We start from the raw sequence: 17,443 nt of genomic DNA, 5'->3' as shown, positions 1-17,443 counted from the left end.
ATGCATTTAGAAAATCCCCTCCGAATGCTCAGTCACAATCCCAGGGTCATTGTCCGTTCTCTGCCTCCTTTTCCGGACCTTTCTCTTGTCACTTCCTGCACAGGAACCATTAACTCCCTCCACACCCAGCAACTTGAAGCTCAACAACACACCACTGCTGTGCTTCCTTGAGGACTGGCCTCTCCCCGGAAGGGCCTTCCCTGTGAGCCACCTTGACTTGGTCTTCAAGGCTCACTCCATGTCCCCTCTTCTAAGAGGTCCTGCCTGGCTAGCTCTACCCCCCTCACCCATCACCAATGATGCAGCTACCCTATCACCCTCATCTGTCATCCCTCAACCCTAGCTGGGGGCCCTCAGGGACCCCGAGTATTCACCCCATTTCCCACTGTCCACCAGGCTGCCAGATTCTCCAATGGTCAGGATGGGTCTGCCTTCCCACCCCCAGCTGACTCCTACTCAGGAAATGACAAGTCCCTATTTTGAGCAGAGGAACGAGTCACACCTCCTTGGGCCAGAACTGTCGGACACCTTCTCCGTCGTAGCCAAGAAACCATACTCCAACTGTGCTTAGACAATGACTCTTCAGTCCTGATCTGCAAAGGACTTCAGGACCTTTCAAGTGGCCTAAATCCAATGAGCCTCCAAAACATAAAACTTATTTTTTACTTCCCAGCAACCAGCTATATATAGCTCTAGGCACAATAGCTAACCTTGGAGGGCTGAACACTTGGAGGGGCCCGGTCCATTGTCTCCTGGCCCACCCATGTGCAGCCAGAGGCTGCAGTGCCCAGCTGGGAGCTGCTGCAGGGAAGGGCCCACACAGAGAGAGGAAACAAATCCAGCCATTTCAAGCTCCACAGGACCTGACCCTGCCACTTCCTTGCTGTGCAACTTTGGGCAGCTGACTTGAGGTCTCTGAGACTCAATTTTCTAAACAGTTAAAATAGAATAATAATACGGGTCATTTTGAAGGTCAAAAGGATTACTGTGTATGTTTGTCAAAATTGGACTGCAGGCTGGGGTCATGGTGATTGCTAAATAAAACTTGTTGTTAATTAGATCACCCAGTGACAGTCTAAAAAATCTTTTCTCTTTTTGTCTCTCACAAACACAGCACACACACATACACACTCAGAAAAGACTATTAGCTCATCTTTCATAATATTTAACTCTTTTCCATTGATGTCCTACCACTGAGTTTGTTCCTAATATCTGTAGGTACCAAGACAAGAACACAAATGGAGGCTTATATACTCCAAGTCTTTCCTTCTAAAACATACTGAAGCATAACTGACACAATAAACTGCACATATGTAAAGTATGCAATTTGATAGGTTTTGACATATATACCTGTGACACCATCACCACCATCAAGATAGTGAACATATCTAAAACTCCCAAAAGTTCCCTTCTGCCCCTTTGTCATTCCACCCTCCCATCCCTCTACCCCATTGTCTTCCATCCTGAGGGAACCACTGTTTTGCTTTTGGTCAAAATAGATTAGCTGGTATTTCATAGAGTTTTATATAAATGGAACCATATAGCATGTACTCTTTTAGTTTAACTTCTTTCTCTTGGCATGATGATTTTGAGATTCATCCATGTTGATGCATTACCACTATTTTATTCCCTTTTTTGCTTATTAGTACTTCAATGTATGACTATAGCACAGTTTGTTTATTTACTAACCTGCTTATAAACATTTGAGTTGTTTCCAGCTTGGGGCTACTACAAATGAAGTTGCTATGAATATTCATATACAAGTTTTTGTTTCTATATATGCTTCCCTTTCTCTTACTAAATACCTAGTAGTGGAATGGCTGGGTCATATGACAGGTGCATGTTTACCTTTTTAAAAAAAAAAACTGCCAAAATCTTTTCCTCCAAAGTGGTTGTACCATTTTACATTCCAGCAGTGCATGAGAGTTTCAGTTCCTCCACATCCTTGTCAACACTTGGAATGGTGAGTCTTTCTCATTCTAGCCGTTCTAATAAATGTGTGCTGGTATCTTACTGTGGTTTTAATTTGCATCTACCTAAAGATTAATGATGCTGAGCATTTTTTTTTCATGTGCATATTTCCTATATACCATCTATATACCATCTTTGCTGAAACGCTTATTAAAATGTTTTGCCCACAAAAAAATTGACCCACTTATTTTCTTACCTTTGAATTGTGAGAGTTCTTTACATCTTCTGGATACAAGCTCTTTATCATGTATACGATCTGCAAGGTTTTTTTTCAGCCTGTAGCTTGTCTTCTTATTCTCTTAACAGAATCAAAGAGCAAAGGTTTTAATTTGGATGAAGTAAAATCTATCACATTTTTTTATTTTATGGATTGTGCTTTTGGTGTCACATCTAAGAAATATTTGCCTAACTCAAGGTGAAAAATATTTTCTCCTAGAAGTTTTATGGTCTTTAAGTTTTACATATAGGTCTATGATCCATCTTAGTTAATTTTTGAATATGGTGGGAGCTATGGCTCAAACTTCATTTATTTTTTATTTTTATATCTAGATAACCAATTGTTTCAGCCCCATTTATTGAAAAGACTATACTTTCTCCACTGAATTGCCTTTGTGACTTTGTCAAGAATTGGTTGTCTATGTATTTGTAGGTCTCTCTTTGGATTGATTACTGTAGTCTTAAATTCAGGTAGCATTAGCCCTCTAATTTTGTCCTTCTTTTTCAAAGTTGTTTTGACTAATCTAGGTACTTTAACTTTTATATTAATTTAGAATCAACTTGCCAGTTTTTTACAAAAAAGTCAGCTGGGATTGTTTGGAATCTACAGATCAATTTGGAGAGAATAGACAACTTAACAATAGTGAGTCTTCCAATCTGTGAACAAGGTATGTTTCTCCATTCATTTACATTTTCTTTAATTTCTCTCAGCAATGATTTGTAGTTTTCCATTTATGGGTCTTGCACATCTTTGATCGTATCTATCCCTAAGAATTGCATAATTTTTGGTGCTACTGTAAAGCTATTTTTTAAAATGTCAGTTTCTGGTTGCTTGTTGTTAGTGTAGAGAGATATAATTGATTTATGTATGTTCATTTTGTATCCTGCAACCTTGCTAAACTCACTTATTATTTCTAGTTGCTTTTTTTGTAGCTTTATTGGATTTGCTACATAGATGAACACATCATCTGCTAGTATGAACAGTGTCATTTAATCCTTTGTGAACTGAATGACTTTTATTTCTTTTTCTTGACTTCTTGCAGCAACATTCAAATAAAAGTGGTGAGAGCAGATGTCATTGTTCTATATGTTAGCGGGAAAGCATTTAGTGTTTCACAATTGAGTATCATATTAGCTAGAGGCTTTTTGTAGATGCCCATTAGGAGATTGAGGTAGTTTTTTTCTATTCTTAACTTGCTGAGAACTTTTATCAGGAATGTGTTGGATTTTTCAAATGACTTTTCTGTACCAATTACTTTGATGATTTTTTTTTTCTGTTTTAGTTTGTTAATATAGTGAATTTTGTTGATTGATTTTCAAATGTTAAACCAATCTTTCATTCCTGGGATAAACCACACTGTTCATGATGTATTATCCTTTTTGTACATTATTGGATTTTATTTACTAAATTTTCTTTAGAATTTTTGTATCTATGTTCTTAAGGGATATACATTGATCTGCTGTTTTCTTATGAGTTTGTCTGGTTGTAGTATCAGAGCAATCCTCACCTCATAAAGTGAGTTGGGAAGTATTCCACCTTCTTCAGTTTTCTAGGAGATTTTGTGTAGAAATGGTATTATTTCTTCCTTAAATGTTTGGTAGGTGAAGCCTACCAGTGAAGCCATGTAGGACTGGAGTGGGATGGTTTTTAACTACAAATTCAAATTAATAAATATAGGGCTAGACAATTTATTTTTTTCTTGAATGAGTTTTGGGAGCTGTGTATTTTAAGGAATCATACATTTTATCTAAGTTTTTAAATTTATTGGCATAAAGTTGTTTATAATAGCCCCTTATTATCCATTTAACATGTGTAGAATTTGGAGTGATGTCACCTCTCTGATTCCTGATATTGTCATGTTATGTCTTTTTTCCTTCCCTGATCATTCTGACTACAGGTTTATCAGTTTTATGAATTCTTTCAATGAGCCAGTCTTTGGTTTCATTGACTTTTGTTACTGGCTTTTTTATTTCATTTATCAATTTCTGCTCTAGTCATTATAATATTTCCTTTTTCTGCTCATCTTATGTTTAATTTTCTCTTCTTTTTATAGCTAAGGTGATAGTTGAAATACTTGACTCAATATAGATGTTTAATACCATAATTTTCTACTAATTTTCTACAGCATCCCACAAATTTTGACACTCTGCGTTTTCCTTTTTATTCAGTTCAAAATACTTTCTACTATCCCTTTTTGATTTAAGAATTTTCCAGATGTTATGCAGTTATTCATTTCTAATTTAATTCCGTTGTGGTCAGGGAATATACTTTGATGTGAATCCTTTTAAATTGAATGAGACTTATTTTACGGCTCAAAATTTGGCCTATCTTGGTAAATATTCCAGTCAATGCACTTGAATAGAATGTGTATTCTGCTGTTGATAGGTGGAGTGTTCTATAAAAGTCAGTTAGGTCTAGTTATTTCATAGTATTGTCCAAGTCATCTATATTATTACTGATTTTTGATCTACTTGTTCTATCAGTTACTGAGAGAGGGGTATTGGAATCTTCAACTATAATTGAGGACTTGACTATTTCTTCATGTAGTTCTGTCAGTTTTTGCTTCATGTACTTTGAATCTGTGTTATTATGTAAATAAATGTTTGGGATTGTTATGATTAATTGATCTTTTTCCCTGGTAATATTTTTTGCTCTGAAATCTACTTTTTCTAATATTAATATAGGAACTCTACCTTTCTTTTGATTTGCATTATAATGGTATGACTTTTTTCTTTCCTTTATTTTTAATTTGTTTGTGTCTTTATATTTAAAGTGTTTCGTGTGCATTATAGAGTAAGGATTTGTTTTTATATCAAATTTGACAATTTTTGCTTTTTAATTGGGGTGTGTAAGCCAATACCATTCAATATGTTTATTGATAGGTTTACTTTTAAGTCTATCATCTTGCTATTTGTCTTCTATTTATGCCATCTGTTCTTTGTTCTATTTGCTCTCCTTTTCTGACTTCTTTTAGATTAGTTGAGTATTTTTTTATGAATTCATTTTATCTTCTTTGTTGGTTTCACATAGGATATACAAATCTTACAATAGTATACTTCCATTTCTCACCTCCCTACCTTTATACTACTGTTGCCAAACAATTTTACAAAGACATGTATTATAAACTCTACAATACATTATTATTTTTAAATAATTGATTGTCTTTTAAAGTGAGTTAACTAATAAGAAAAATGCCTTAACTATTTACTTATGTAGTTAACAATTTCTGGTGCTTTTCCTGCGTTTGTATGGATCCGTATTTCCATTGGGTATCATTTTCCTTTAACCTGAAGGTTTTACCTTTAAAATTTCTGAGACTGAAGGTCTATAGGTGGTGAATTCTTTTAGCTTTTTAATGTCTGAACAAGTCTTCAGTGTGCCCTAGTTTTTTTAAAAAAACATTTTTTATTGTGAAATATAATATGTACACAGAAAAGTGATAACTTTCAAAGTATGGTTTAACAAGTGGTTAGAGAGCAAATTTCAAAGTATAGTGTGGGTTACAGTTCCACAATTTCAGTTATTTCCTTCTAGCTGTTCTAATACATTAGAGTAAAAAAAAAAAAAAACTATATAATGATTCAGTAGTCATAATCTCTTTTAAATCCTATCTTGTCTGTTGCTACTCCTCCCTCTCATTTGATCACTATCTCCATCTTCAGGGATATCTGGGCAGTGACCACCCTAACTTGTTCATATTGAAAAGGGGTGTTGACATTATGGAGAAGGAGGAAGCAGTTGGTTGATGTTTGCCTCTGGGTTTTGGAACTTATCTGGCATAGGAACAATCTGGAAGTTTTAAGTTTCTGAAAAATAAACTTAGTGAGTGAGACTTTTATCGAGTCTCAGATAGGGACCTGGGTATTCTTTAGGATTTTCTGGAATACTGTTGGTTTGGGCTTGGCTTACCATGGCCATTTGGGATATCTAGCTGAAGCTTGCATAAGAATAACCTCCAGGATAGCTTTTCGACTCTATCTGAAATCTCTTAGCCCCTGAAACCTTATTTTGTTACCTTTCTTTTCCCCGTTTTGGTCAATAAGGCACTCTCAATCCCAAGATGCCTGGGCCAGGCACAATCCTGGGAGTCATGTCCCATATTGTCAGGGAGACTCACACTCCTCAAAGTCATGTCCCACGTAGGGGGGAGAGTAGTGAATTTATTTGCAGAGTTGGGCTTAGTGAGACAAAGGCCACATCTGAGCAACAAAAGAGGTTCTCTGGAAGTAACTCTTAGGCATAAGTATAGGTAGGCTTAACCTCCCCTTTACAGCAGCAAGTTTCATATGAGCAAGCCTCAAGATCATGCCCTCATTTTTGAAAGATATTTTTGCTGAATATAGATTTCTAGCTTGACTGTTTTCTTCTTTCAGTATGTTAAAGATGTCTTCTCTCTTGCACCATTTGCATAGAGAAATGGGCTGTCCCCTTATCTTTGTTCTTCTGTGTGTAATGTGCCTACTTATTTATTTATTGGCTTATTTTAAGCACTTTCTCTTTATCACTGGTTTTAAGAAATTTATTATTATATGCCCTGACATTAGTTTGCTTGATTTTGTTTAACAGCTCACTAACATGTTTTTTGTTTTTTGCCTATTGAAAAAATTCCTTTCTTGCTGTGTTTTCACTTTAGGTAGTTTCTACTATATGCCTCAACTTCACTAATTTTTTTTTCTGCCATGGCTATTCTGCCTTTAATCCCACCCATTGTATTTTTCATTTTATACATTTTAGTTTTCATCTCTAAAAATTCTGTTAGGGTATTTCTAGATAATCTTCCATGACCCTACTTATCATTTTGAACGTATGGAATATAGTTATAATAATTGTTTTAATGTCCTTGTCTAATTATAACATCTGTATCAGTTCTGGTTGCTAATTTTTCTTCTCATTATGGATTGCATTTTCCTGCTTCTTTGCATTTTTTATCATCTTTGATTCAATGCCAGGCATTATGAATTTTACCTTGTTAGGTTGGGATATTTTTTTATTTCTATGAATCTTCTTGAGCTTTGTCCTGGGATGCAGTTCAGTTACTTGGAAACCCTTTGGTACTTTTGGGTCTTGCTCCTAATATTTGTTAGGTGGGACCAAAGCCATGCATATTCTAGGGCTAGTTATTTTCCATTACTGAGGCAAGGCCATTCTGAGTGCTCTACCCAACGGTTCATGAATTAGGAGTCTGGCTGTCGGGAATAGGCATTGTTCTCTGCTCTGTGTGAACAACAGATTTTGTTCCTCTAATACTTTTGGATGGTTATTTCCCTGGTGTCAGGTAGTTTTCTCACATGCATATACTGATATTCTGTTGAATACTTGAGTGGGGCCCTCTATACACTTCAGGGTTCTTTTTCTGTGCAGGTCTGTCCTCTCCAATACTCTGTCCTGCAAACTGTCTGCCTTGGGGTCCCTAAGCAGACTTTCAGCTCTGCTCTACATTGCTTGCCCCCTCCCTGCATCATGGCCTGGACATTCTCTAAGGTCAGTAAGCTGGGACAATTGTAGGGCTCACCTGTTTGCTTCCCATCTCTCAGGAAGTTTCCTGGTGTCCAGTGTCTTGAAACCATTGTTTTACATATTTTGCCTGGGTGTTTTAGTTGTTTTAAGCAAGAAGATAAATCTAGTTCCTATACTCCATCCTGGCTGGAAACAAAAATCCAACTCAACTACTAACTTAAATAAAATATGTTCTATCCTTTTCCTTTGACAAATATACCTTTATAATGCCCTGGAAAGCCAAGTTCAAATTGAGAATTCTTGGGCCCCTCTGAGTGCTGAGACATTGTGGTAGAGAGAAAGCTAGTCCTGGCTCTAGGCCTGAGGCCCTTGTCTTCCCACCCTAGACTCTCCTCTGTGCCATGAGAGGCCTTGAATGTATATGTGTGGACACCCCAGACTGCAGGTCCAAAGTCTACCCACATATCCCTAACAACAACCCATTGGTTTCCCTTGGGTATGGCCTGTTCTTGGGAGGATGTCCTGGGAAAAAGGCCCACATAGATCCTGTAAACAGGCCCAGAGCCATTCTGGAAAATAATTTAAGCAACCCAGTTACAAGTAATCTGGTCTAGAAGAGCTCCAGATGTGCACTTTCCCTTGGTTCCTCAGACTCCTCACACTGTGAAGGGTTGCAGGCGAGGCTCTTTGAAGCACTGGCTTAGGGCATGGGGTCTGCTTGCCCACGTCTAAGGCTGGTACTGCCCAAACCTCCATGAAGGCTTTGGGAATCCTGACTAGCCATCGCCTGGAATCCTTGCCCACTATCAGTCCCACCCCTTCTCCCTCCTGGAAATTTTCCTCCATCGGTCATCCTCTCTCTAGTGTGTTTTTAACTTCTCTTCGCTATTACCTCCTACCCTTCAGCATTTACACATGCTCAAGGCTCCCATATTAAGGGCCGACAACAAAACAAAGCTCTCTTTAGTCCTGAAGACACTGAAAATCCCTATTCTCTCTCTCCCTTCATAGCCCAACTTCTGCCAACTGATGCACACTCTTACTGTCGCCATATCCCACCCACACCTCAACAAACAGGAATCTGACTCCCATCTTCACTGCTGCTGCCAAGCTCACCAGCAAACTCCTTATTGCCACAGCCACTTTGTAGACCTTCTCTGCTTAACCATTCACAGCCTTTAGCCCTGTTTGCCATGCCTCCTTCTTGACTTCCTCTGTTGACTTCTATAACACCCTACTTCACTTCCTGCCTCTCTGGTTCTTCCTTTCTCCACAGACTTTTATATATTGGTGCTTCCCTGAGATCTCTTCTCTCTTTTCTTTTTCCTCCTCAGACTGATACCCTAATTCCAGATTACTTACTTTGCCACCGTTGGCTTCCATATATGCTTCTTTAGGTTGTGCACTGCATGACTGCAGAGAGCACACTTCACATTGTAGTCATTCTGGATGGCAATGTCCAGATTTGGACCATGCACAAACTGGTCATGTATGGCAGCCCTGCTTGTACATACTCCAGACATATCACTTGACACCCTGTAGAGCATGTCTTGGTTTTAAGGCTTTTGAAAGCTACAGTCACCCTTACTAATCTTTGAAGGGCCTGACACACAACAAATGATCTTTAAAGGTGTGCTGAATGGATGGGCCCACTACCCAATTCCAGTTAGTGTAGACTTCTCCACTGAGAAATGCCACCATGCCAGCCAGCAAGTGACTGTATTTCCTGTTGGACTAAAAGAGACTGTCCTCTAATCCCTCTCCCCGTGAGCCATGCTCATTCTTTGAGCCTGACACTAGCTGTGCATCCTACCTTGCCTCTCTGAGTCTCAGTTTGCTCATCCAGCAAATAATAGGATCTACTTTGCAGGATTAGAGAAGCAAAGGTGTGGGAACTCCTGAAACTTGGGAGGCACCAAGTACAGGTGAGCTTCCACCCCTACCTGCAGTTCCCTTCTCTCAGGGCCCTCAGGATAATGCCTCTGGCTAAAGGCTTCCCTTTAGGGAACTATAAGGATTTTTCTTATTGCTCATGGAAGGCCATCTAGGGAGGGTAGGGAACACTCTGTGAGGTGTGTCCTGCCTTGCTCCCTACCAGCCCTTGATTTCCCTGCTTGTTAGTATCATTTATGCATCCATTCATCCATTCATTTAACAAATATTGAGTGCCTTCTACTGCCAGGTGCTGTGGGGGCACTGGGGAGACAAGCAAGACGAAAGACAATGCTTCCCTGTATTCAGGACACGTGCCCTCTACTGTACTTACTGCACATACCCGACTGGCAATATCTGGGTTTATTTTTAGTGTATTACTAGAGGAAAAGAACAGGCTGATGTCACAAAAAGTAAGGGGGAGTGGTGTGTGGAAAGGAGAGAGGCAGCCCTTTAGACGGGGTTTTCTGAGGAGGTGGCAGATGAGCTGAATGTTAAAGAGTGAGATCGCAGGTTGGGAAGAGGTCTGAGAAAGTGAATGGGCTGGGAAGGGCACCACAAAGAGGAACCGATGAGAAGGTAGTGTGGCCGCAGCAAAGCGAAGGAAGAGGAGAGGGGTATGGCCGGAAAGGTAGGCAGCTACCACCAGATCATCCAGCACTGGGGGTCTGGGTTTGATTCTAGGATTGAGAGCAGATCTTTCAGGGTTCTGAGCAGGAAGGAACGTGATTTCATTTAGGATTTAAAAGATCAGGGATTTCCTTACTGTCCAGGGACCTTTTCCCCACCAGGGGGAGCGCCTGGAATGCACCTCTGTGTCCTTGCCTTTCTGCTGGCCAGTTCTCGTTCCTAAACCCCGGCTCCAGGCCCCAGGCCCCAAAGCCAGGGCCTGATCAGACAAGGGACTGGCTATGGAGGCAGGGAAATGACAATCGGCAATTATGGTAATTGTTTACTGAGCCTACTGTGTGCCTGGCCTGGATGAGGCACATGATTTCCGCAAAACTGCCCATGCCTTTATCAGGTATATACTATCATTAGCTCCATTTTGGGGCAGCAATTTTAAACACATATAGTCTTCAGCCCAGCAATTTTACTTCTGGAAATTTATCCTTGAGAAATAGTTGTGAGTGTTCATGAAGAGACTTGTGCAAAGACCTTTATTGGAGCACTATTTGTAAACTAGTGAAAAACCAGAAACATCTTTAATGCCCAGTCCTAATCAGGAAATGGCAAAATAAATCCTGATTCATCTACTCTTGGGATGCCACTGTAAATAAGGAGAGATCTCCAGACACTGTGGTCGGAAGATGTCCCAGACACTGTGGAATTTCCCACAAAGCAAGGGCAGAACCATGCGTACAGTACAGTCCCATCATATTAAACAAAACAAAACAAAAACACTGTCATAACAAAAGTAAAGCTACATATTTTTATTTACCTTTATATGTAAAATTACAGAAAGAACAGTAGGAGACACAGCAAACTTTTTTTGAATAGCTGTTATCTCTGGGGAGGAGGCTGAATTAGTAGCCAAGGTTAGAACATGGGTGGTTTTCACTTTGCTTGTATTCGTTTAAATTTTTACAGTTCCAGTGTTTTAATTTTTATTTTTAAATAAAAGAATGAATATAAAACAAAGAGTTAGAGCTCCAAGTCACATGGCTAGAAAGTAGGGGAATGGTGATTGAAACCCAGGTTGCCAGAAAATGTTTCTAGTATAATAGTGTCCTACTTTCCTCAGTCAGACAGTTGCTAACTTAGCAAATGTTTATGGAGTGTCTCCTATGGGCTAGAAACTGCTAGGTCCTGGAGAGACAGCAAAAAACAAAATGGACGATCTCTGTCTAGTACAGCTTATTGGTTGTTGGAAATATTTTAAAGCAAGACAGGAAGACAGACACTACAAGTAACTCTTCCTCTTCCCTGAGAGTTCAGACTGAAGAACTGTGTCACGTTTTGAAACTCCTGATCTCTCAGACTTAATCCCCCAGAGTCTCAGTTTACTTATCTGCAAAGTGGGGTTATATTACCGACCTCTGCAGAGTTGTTCCAGCTATTAAAGGAGATAAGTGCTTAACCCAGAGCCCAGCCGGTGGTGTCTGCTCAATAAACCGGGACATATTATCCCTGAGGTCCAAGTCCCTTTGCTAGCAGTTCTCCCTCAGCTTCTGATTCTTCCAAAAGGAAAGAAGTGAGGATGAGGGTAAGGGGAATTGTCATTTGTATCTGAGGTGGGGGAAAGGAGGAATGAGCCACCTTACCTTATCTTGTCAGGAAGTTCCATGTTAGCTAGGAGGCTCTGAAGTTTTGGGCCTGTGGCCCCATCCTGGGCTCATTCTCCTGGGCCCAGGTGCCCTGATAATCATTCATTTATTCACTTCCCACCCAAAGAGCATTTGCTGAGCACTAACTCTGTGTCCCCTGGGCCCAGCTCTGGGCCTGGCCGATGAAACCACCTGGCCACTGCCTTTGACAAGCTCACAGGCTGCTCACGGACTATTTTATGGAGGGCCTCGGGCTATCACCTCATGCTCGGGAGCAACCTGAAAGCTTCCCGGAGGAGGAGACTCCTCGGGGCCTGGCTGCCAGAACTAGGCAGACAGCCTGCGGGTAGACGGCTTAAAAAAACCAGAAAGTTAGGATAACCTCGCCGGACCCAAACCCGGAGCCTGGCTGAGGGCAGGATCGGATGACGCAAGCAGCTCGGGGGCGTGGAACGCGTGACACCCCCTCCCACTAGACGTCACTAGACTGTAGTTAAGAAGTTGCTATCACGTTTCGCTTTCCGGGCCGGCTTTAGCTCAAGCGGTTACTTCGGCTGATTGACTTCATTTGTCAGCAACCCCGTCTGGGGTTCGAGACCCGCGGGCGCTTTCCGACCCTTTTTCCTTGTGTAGTCGGCTTTGAAGTCTTTTTAATTGTATCAGCCCGAGCCTTTTGATTGTGTTCGTCCGTATAATTGTATCACCCTGAGCCTTTTGCCGTTTTTCATTTTGCTCAATTACATAATTAAAGGTTAAATAATGGATAAATACTACATAAAGAATGGATATGACGGCGTGATAGAAAGTATGGAGAGACTCTCCCCGCGGCCCGGAATCTGCCTAGTTTTAGGGCAGAGTGATCAGCCTCTGCTGCAGGGTGAGATACGTAGCGGCAAAAAATATTAGGAAGCAGCAGGAGACTCAAGGACAGTGTCAAAGCCCGGGGACCTTTGGGCAGCGCTGTGGAGTAAGGATTTCATTCTAAATACATCAGGATGGCCTCCAGAACGTTAATAACAATTGCTGCCATTTATTATTATTTTATCCTTACAGACTATTTTCTTCCCATGTTCTGTGGCCCATAAAGATCTGCTTGATCCACCACAGCTGATGAGAACCCCAGCCCCAGCCCCCTTCTTACCTTATATCAGCTATCGGGATTTTTCTTTCAGGTTCTGGAGCCCTCTTGAGCCCTCCATGCTCATTCCTCCCTCCAGGGCCTTGCTTGTGCAGTTCTACTTTCACGGAATGCTCCTCCCCTCTCAATCAAAAATAGATCTTCCTTCTTATTCTCCCTCAACCCCTTACTTGTTTCCTTCATAGCGCTTTCCACAAGTTTCTCCTCTAGACTAAACAGCAGGAAGGCAGGGGCTGCTACCTTCACCATATCCACAGCATCTAGCCACCTTGCAGGCGCTTATATTCAGTAATTGCCTACTGAGTTAAGGCACATAGACACGTAAAAGTACTTTTCATATTAAATTCCTCTAAGTGGAGTTGCTGGGCCAACATTTGCATATCTTTAGGGCTTTAGATACATGTAGATATGGGAATAGGGCCTTACTCAAGGTTGGAAATCCTTGAGACTGAAGAAGGCAGAGACTGCGCATAAGGCAAAGAGGTGGTAATGGACAAAGGCCGCGGATTCTCTGCCCTTTCCGCTCAGATGACCAATTCCTGAGACATCTGGGTTTCAAAGAGAGAAATCCTCTTGGCTCTGGTGACACCTCACGTGCCTTTGACCGTGCCACATTGTTTCACGCTTTCGAAACCACACAGGTGGTGCCCCCACCTGCCTCGCTGCAAACTCCGCAGTCCTGAAGCCTTTGCTCAGGCCTGGGTCCCCGCGGTCCCTGCACGCCCTTCCCTTCTGGCCTGCGCCCCGGGCCGGGTCAGGAGCCCACAGCCCCTCGGCACGCCCGGGCGGTGGGAGTCCAGGCCCTGAGTCTGCTCCCTGCTGCGCCTAGAGCCGGCGGGTGGCCGGTGGGCCTCGGAGGCCCGGCTGCACTCAAGCGACTGCAAGATCTAGAGCTGGGGGCGGCGAACCGCCCGGGAGGAAGTGCTTCCATCTGGGGAAGAACGGCCCTGTTGCAGAAAGAGGAGCCCCACCTACAAGCGGACATGGAACTCCGCAAGAGAGGAAATAGACCTAAGAAAGAGGGAACTGCTGAGCTAGACCCACCTCGGAAGCCGAGATTTTAGCAGTGATGGGCGGAGCGGGCGAGCGCGGCGTCGTGGAGCGAAACAGGAGGGGTAGATTAAATTTGACTTTTTGGTCATTCCGCATTTTTTAACTTTTGATAAAGAAAATAGATCACTTAATGCAAAATAAAAGCAAACATTAAACCTTTCCTGCTGTGATCCGAAGGAGCTTCACCTCCATCCTCCCCAACTCCCCAGGCCTCTCATCATACAGTTAAATCAGAATCATTTGTAAAGAACCCTGGGGTGACTGTTTCACACCTCCTCTCCTCAAATCTCCTCCCCGGCTGATGGCCCTGCCTTAAGTTCCAAGTGCGAAAATATAAACCGGGGAGAACTTCTTCACTTTCATACCACCAAAGCCAACACCTCCCCTACGCCTCTCCCTGGCTCTCTGCCTGCTTCTTTTCCAGTTCCAGTGGAGGCGTCTGGGTGGGCATCCATCAGAAGTGATCCTTCCTCCGGGGCTAAAGATCCCAGGCCCTCTGACATCCTCCCCAACACCAGTTTCTCCTTCTCTACTGAATTATCCCCATCAACATACAAACTTGCCATAGTATGATCCACCACCCCCCCCCCAAAAAAAAAAACAACAAAGCAAGCAAGAAAACACCTCCCTCTAACCCATCTCCCCCACTGATAACATCCCATTTCCTTGCTCCCTTCCAATCAAGCATCTCCTTGAATCTATTTCTTAGCCTTCAGTTTTCTTCTCAACCAATGTCAAATGGGCTTTTCTCTCTACCGCTCTACCAAGGCACCCTCTGACCAAATCCAATGATCAATTCTCTTTCCTTCTCCCATTTCAGCAACTTGAGCCATACTTTCTCCTCTTAGCTTCCTCTGTACTGCCCTCCTCTTTTCCCTCCCACCTCACTGGTTAGTCTTTCCAGGTCTTCTTTTCTGCCTCTTCCTGTCTCAGACTTCCAAATTTTGGAGGACCCCAGGGTTCTGCTCTTCTCTATCCCCACTTTCTCCCACCATGATCTTATTTAGCCTCAGGGCATTAAATCCTGTCTGTGTGCTGATGGTTTCCAAAAGTATATCTCAAGTCCAGGTTTTCCTCTGACCCAGACTGTAATATCTGATTGCCTTCCTTCAAAGTCTCAGAGATATTTGACACTTGATAAATCAAAACTCTTGATCCCTCCTTCACTCTCCACCCCCTCAAACCTGTTCCTCCCAGCTCAGAGAATGGCAGCACCATCCACTTTGTGGCTTAAATCAGAAACTTGGATGTTATCTCTCCCCCAAAATTCAGTCACTTAACAAGCCCTGTTGGTTCTACTTCTAAAACATATCCTTAACTCAGTCACTTCTCATCACCACTGCAACCTGGTCCAAATAAATCCTGACTCCATCACCTTACATCAAGTAGCCATCTAACTGAGCTCCCTGCTTTCTTTTTAGTTTCCTTCAATCCATTCCTTGCACAGCAGAGTGATCTTCTCCTCCAGTTTTCTATTATGATAAAGGCCATGCAAGGAGAAATGGCCAATTCCAGGATTGGGGCAGGAAAAGTACAAGGTGAGTCTGGACATCTTGTGCCAGAAAGCAAGAAAATGTTCAAAACTAATGAGGTCACATTAGGCTACAGAAGCGACCTGACCCAGAAGGGCATGGGGAGATGACTTCCCTGACTTGAGCCTACCTGAATCCCAAACATGAACCTCAGGAGGATGGCTGGAAACCCTTCCCATCTTAATGCAAGAACCTCAGGAAGAAACCACTGGATGGTGAAAAACACATGTGTTTGGCAAAAGGAGAAGTGGAGGCAGCCCACTCCCCTGCTCAAGCTCAGCTCTAGCTGCTTTCCGCCAGCTCTTGGTGTGTGGTGTTTGATGCTCCCTTTGTTTTGGGTCTAGAACACAGCATTGTGGTAATTCATGTAGCTTCTCTTCTCCATGAAGGACACATCCCTCAGATGACAAGAGACTTCCGGGGTGGGGGGACTGATGGTGGAGGGAGAGGGACTGTGCCTGCTGCACACTCGACCCATCTTGCTGGTGCTCTGGTTCTTAAAAGCTTCCATGGCAGGGCCAGGCAGAGGAACCAGGCTTGAAGTGTGAGCTGCATTTGATGTCCTCAGAGCCAGAGGCTGGGGAACGGAAGGGCTAGGCCCGCTCTCCACGAAGTGCAAAGGGGCCATCTCTGCTCCCAGTGGCCGAGGACCCTGTACTCTTCTCTCCTGCTCCCACTGCAACTGAGCATCCTCTGTCAGGGGCAAGGGTTCCACCTCAGAGAGGCACAGCCATTCCAGCTTCTGTGTGTAGAAGGGGACCATTCAGAACCCCTCTCCCAGGTACCCCTCTAGTAGCCAGAAGCCCCCAGGATGGAGGAGGGTATCTCTGAAAAGGACATCTGGCGACTTATAGGGGAAGGAATCCTGGTGCTTGACCTCCAGGGTGGATGTGAGGCTGGTGGGATGGAATCTTCTCAGGACAGAGGAAGGCACTGCAGGATCCTGCCATGCCTGACCGTTGGACCAGAGAACCCAAGTTGTCCCCTCCACCCATCTCTTGTTTTCCTATCCCCTCTGTGTCACCGGTGATAGGCATTGCACCTGGCATGGGATGGGAACCAATGAAAAGATGGTGATTGCATGAATAAGATACAGATGATTCACCAAATGGCAATTGTCCCAAGAGAAGGACATTTGGAGCCAAAAAGCTCTTCTCTTTCTTTAGCTCTCCTGGGACTGGTGTAGATAGGGTGGGGTGGAGGCATTTGGAGTCAGCATGGACTAACCTAGCAGACACATGCTGGCTAATTCTTCATGACACAAATAGCCATTCCCTATGGGATCTTTAGCCGAGGGCCTCAATCCACAGTTCTGCAGGAACACATGCAACAGGACAAGCCGTCCTGCTCCCTCATCCCCACCCCTGGCTGCACAACTTGCTGTGCGTCCCAGGGCATGTGATGATTCTCTGAGCTTCAGTTTATTCATCTACAAAATGGGGGGATAGGGTGCAGATAATAATATTGCCTACCTCATAGAGGTGAGATGGGAAAACTAATTATAAAGATACCGTTAACTAACACAATAAATGGTATTGCCATTTCTCTCACCCCAGTTCCTAGCACACACAGAGCTTGGCATATAACAGCATGAAATGCATATCTGTTGAGTGAATGAATGTTCAAAATGATAATCTCACCCCTTTCTTTCAGGGAGGTGCTAATATTTCTTATTTCCCCAAGCTAGAGAAACCCCACTGCTTAATCAGAAATGGGTTTTTAAGCTTCAGAAATTGATGCCTAAATTGAGAAAACAAAACAAAACTCTATTGCATCTCCCTTGCAGCTGTTGGGTGAACCAGTAAGACATCTGCAGAGATGGCTAAGCCCAATCTGATAAAATCACAGTCAATGGTTTTCCTTCAAAAATGTTGCT

General features: G+C 42.7%; 1 protein-coding gene across 2 annotated transcripts in view; it reads right to left on the bottom strand.

Annotated features, from left to right (window-relative positions):
• Nucleotides 1-13,181, bottom strand: part of SMAD5 (SMAD family member 5) — a 170,024-nt gene extending 156,843 nt beyond the window's left edge. The window contains exons 1-2 of one of the 2 annotated variants that reach the window (XM_037801091.1): nucleotides 12,986-13,181; nucleotides 2,168-2,269 (exon numbers count right to left, since the gene is read on the bottom strand). The gene's annotated coding sequence lies outside the window, so the exon portion shown is untranslated. Of the gene's footprint in view, nucleotides 1-2,167; nucleotides 2,270-11,841; nucleotides 12,249-12,985 lie in introns of those variants that run through there. The other variant, XM_037801089.1, reaches the window with a different exon arrangement.
• Between the last annotated feature and the right edge of the window lie 4,262 nt (nucleotides 13,182-17,443).

Source organism: Choloepus didactylus, chromosome 13, assembly GCF_015220235.1.
Source record: "Choloepus didactylus isolate mChoDid1 chromosome 13, mChoDid1.pri, whole genome shotgun sequence".
NCBI lineage: Eukaryota > Metazoa > Chordata > Mammalia > Pilosa > Megalonychidae > Choloepus > Choloepus didactylus.
The sequence above is the reverse complement of the archived record's forward strand: the minus strand, read 5'-3'. Positions and strand labels throughout refer to the sequence as shown.